The sequence below is a fragment of the Triticum dicoccoides genome, chromosome 1A (assembly GCF_002162155.2).
Source record: "Triticum dicoccoides isolate Atlit2015 ecotype Zavitan chromosome 1A, WEW_v2.0, whole genome shotgun sequence".
NCBI classification, from domain to species: domain Eukaryota; kingdom Viridiplantae; phylum Streptophyta; class Magnoliopsida; order Poales; family Poaceae; genus Triticum; species Triticum dicoccoides.
In genome coordinates, this window is record NC_041380.1 from 21,987,971 (window position 1) to 21,991,930 (window position 3,960).

General features: G+C 45.8%; 2 pseudogenes; both read right to left on the reverse strand.

The window, feature by feature from the left end:
- Positions 1-1,264: 1,264 nt before the first annotated feature.
- LOC119295920 lies at positions 1,265-1,348 on the reverse strand (annotated as a pseudogene).
- A 99-nt stretch (positions 1,349-1,447) lies between these two features.
- LOC119295927 lies at positions 1,448-1,532 on the reverse strand (annotated as a pseudogene).
- Positions 1,533-3,960: the final 2,428 nt, after the last annotated feature.

Sequence of the window (3,960 nt, forward strand, 5' to 3'; positions counted from 1 at the left end):
AGAGGAGATAGTCCCACCTCTTTGCCATCAGCCAGCGGATGGCAAAAACCCACTTCTTTGCCATCAGCTAGCGAATGGCAAATCCCCACCTCTTTGCCATCAGCCAGCTGATGGCAAAGAATGTTTGCCTTCAGCTGGCAGATGGCAAAGAGGTGGGGCTAGTGGGCCGTTACAGCGCCGTTACCCACTGGGCCCACCCACTTCTTTGCCATCTGCCAGCAGACGGAAAAGATTCTTTGCCATCCGCTGGCAGATGGCAAAGAACTGACGGATGACAATCAGGTTCTTTGCCATCTGTCATTTCTTTGCCATCTATTTTTTGTAAGCAGATGGCAAAGACGTTCTTTGCCATCTGCTAGCAGATGGCAAAGAACTGACTGATGGCAAATTCTCTGTTTCCAGTAGTGTATGGATAACAGAATAATGAAGTATGGATAACAGGAACAACAACTAATATAGTATACTACTGCTGAGGCATTAGTATAATGAACAGAACTTCCTGAAGTATACTGCTGCTGCTGAAGTATACAGTTGCTGCTGCTGAGTTTGCATTAGTTTACAAATCTTACAGAATAATTTGTTTATGCTAGGAATGCATCAGTTTGTACAATACTATAAATGGCAAATAAAACAACAGAATTGCATAGGGAAAATAAAACGTTTTAACCTGTTGTTGTTCTACACTTCAACATGGGTAACAAATCTAACAACGATGGTTGTCGTCATCCTTGCGTTGGCTAGTTAAAACTAAGAGCAGCAGAGCAAATATGTGTATTACGCAGACAAACAGGGGTGCTCCTGTTGGGTTGCAACATGAAAGAGCCAGGTTTTTATTACTGCTAAAAAATACTTAGCAACCACAACAAATTATGATCAAAGGAATGGAAACGAATCTAAGGGTTTATTTTTGGTAAAATATCCAAGGTTGAGAAATCCAAAAATGCAAAAAACACCGATCAACTGTAGTTGTTTAACCATCACCACACTAACAAACATGTGTTCAAGAGAGTTGTTTGATCCAAAGCATTGAAGACAAATAAATGAAAGAGAAATGTTTCAATTCTATTCAGAAGTATAGTCCAAGCAATATCTGACTTACGATGAAATGCATAGGTCCAGCCGATGACTACACAGCAGCAACTACTTCAGAATTTGCTGGAGAAATGCTTATCCTTTTTATTCTTCAACGATGTAAAAAGAAATGCCAACACAACACCATCAACAACAGACTCTCACCCAACTAATATACTAGAACTAGATCAACCAAGCATCAGTTTTAAAAAGCTCGGTTTAAGATACTTCAACGACGTAAAATCTCAGTAGCATCTCCTTGTAACATGATATGCTCAGCTGACAAACGATTCACATGCAACTCCTCTACATTATATCACACCAACACACGGAGCTGCATCTCTAGATGAGGAACAAAAAAACGTTGATGGCATGCTAAGCATCAGTTTTAAAAAGCTCAATTTTAGATCATCAAAGACCGGAAAGGCCGCAGCGGTCTAAATGTTTCACATCCTCTGCCAAGCACAACATCATCATCGTCACGGAAAGGTCGCAGCGGTCTAAACAGTCAGCTATCCAAAAAAACATAGTGACCCACATCACCATTGAGCTACTGTGAGCATGTAAGGACCAGATACAATGCAGAGCTACTAAGCAAATGGGATCGGGCAGAAGGGCAAAGAGAGGGAGGTGGCTACCTTCACCACAGGGGAACTTCCTGGTGGTGATGTTGAGCAGCATCCTGACTGGGCCCTTGACCTTCAGCTGCTTCTCCTTGGCGCCCTTCACCAGATCTGAGGTCACTGCTCAACACACGCACGCACAAACGCATCAGATCGGAGGCGCACAAATCCAGACTCATCCAACCAAGCACTAACAAACACATGAATGATACTAACATAAGCCATATAGTACTCTTGGAAGTGTGCAATGAATTTGCACAGGAGTACGTATGTACAACACAATAGAAACCTCAAGAATCACGGTGTGGAATACAATGAGGAATGTTTGTTTGGTCGAGGATGGGTCAGGCGCCCTTGATCACGAGACGGGGCAGCCCAGGCTGTTGATGCAGTACTTGCTCACACTACCCAAGAACATCCTGTTCAACCAAAGGAACCGGATCGGCTTGTTTCTTTCATACACGAAAGGTGATGCCTATCACACAAGCAGTCAGGCAACTGTCCTAGAAACTTCATGATCTAAATAGATTACAAGATGAACTCCCGGAAAAAATCGCTAAATGAACTGATCTAGAAGGTTACTACAGTGCTACTACATGGCTGCACTAAAGAATGTGAAGATGCAGTTCTAGATACGTAGGATTTGAATCAATTTTGGCTGTACAAGTAGAGTTCTTCACTGTGACCGTGAGAGATTTCCATGAAGCAGTGCAAGTCAGTTTTCAGTAGCTACTACTAAGACAGACTGCCTGAACAGTTCTATCCACGGCATTCAGTTCTATGGAAAGAAAAATGCTATGCCAAGGCGCAAATGCGCTACAGATCAAGAGAAATTTATCTATACACATGCAGTTTCATGTATGCAGGAGTAGATGTAACACATACTTCACACTGTATCAGATTCATAATGACACATCCTAGCAAAACTGAAACTAATTTCGATCACGCAGTTGCCTCCATGGGCAAAGCTCTGTAGCAGGCTCGCCTGGCCACTCAGACAATATCCTCGATCTGCAAGGGCAAGAACAAGAGTAAGTTTTGGTCACGGTAATAAGATGATGATATAAAAAAATGATTGGCGGATGGTGAAATGTACACAAGACAGCATGTTTTATTGCTTCCTTCTGATTGCTCACACCAATAACATCCCAGTCCTATGTTTGTAGTACAGAAAGCCACAAAGAATTTGGTGGCAGACAGAATATTTATGCTTCCCTTTTCAATGGAGCCCCAAACCAAATACACCCTCGTCAATAATGCAAGTCCGTAGATGCAATGCAACATTGGACCACTAAATGACTATGTAAAGCATGATAATGGCCTAACTAGATCTGAGATTTCACACAAGTGGCAACTATACTAGTACAGTAGTGCACCCATGTCTCATGAAAAGCACGATCCTCGTACTGCAATTGCTTATCAGATCTAAACTACAAAACGAAATGGCTAGAAATCACAGATCACATGCTTAAATTAGGAACTACGAACAGTTCATGTTCCTGATAAATTCAGAAGGGTCGCACAGATCGAAGACTAATTGCCGCATTCTCGGGGGGGAAACAATTAGACCTACACGGGAAGGTAATCCAGTAATCCGATCACGGTTCAAATTGCGCATCAATTACAGCCTAAATATTCCAGACCAGAGAAGATCTGACATCGAAAGGGGCGAGAGATGGGATGAGATGGGGTATGACGAACCAGGATGCCGTGCTCGAGGCAGTAAAGTACCCAGCATGCATTGCCGAACTGGATTACAGGAAGTCGCCAGGATGCCGACGCCGACGAGCGTGGCCGGCAGGATGCCGAAGACGAAGTCGTCGAAGGAGATGTTGTAGCTCCGAGGCGCGCGCCGTGGTGCTCCTGCCATGGGTCGGGCGCGCGAGGACGGTCGGGCTACTCCCGCTTCTCCTCCAGAGGCCTCCGCCGTGCGCTGCTCCCACGCGAGCCCTGCATGTCACCCAAGGAGAGGAGAGGAGCAATATGTTAGGAACCGCGGGAGAGGGAGGGGAGGCGCGGAGTGTCGTGCGCGTACGTGGTCGTGGCGGGGCACGCCGCCATCCTGGCCGTGGACTACCTGCCTATGGTCGCCGGGCCGGCGAGACGAGGCGCTGCGCGGCAAAATCCCAAGGACGGAGTGGTTGGTTGGCTCAGAGTGGATAAGGCTAGGGGAGAACGGGGGGGAGGGAGGAGCTCGATCTCGTCTATGGTGAGGGTTGTCGATGGTGGGCGGCGGTGGATCGAGATCTGAGGGAGGGAGAGGGTG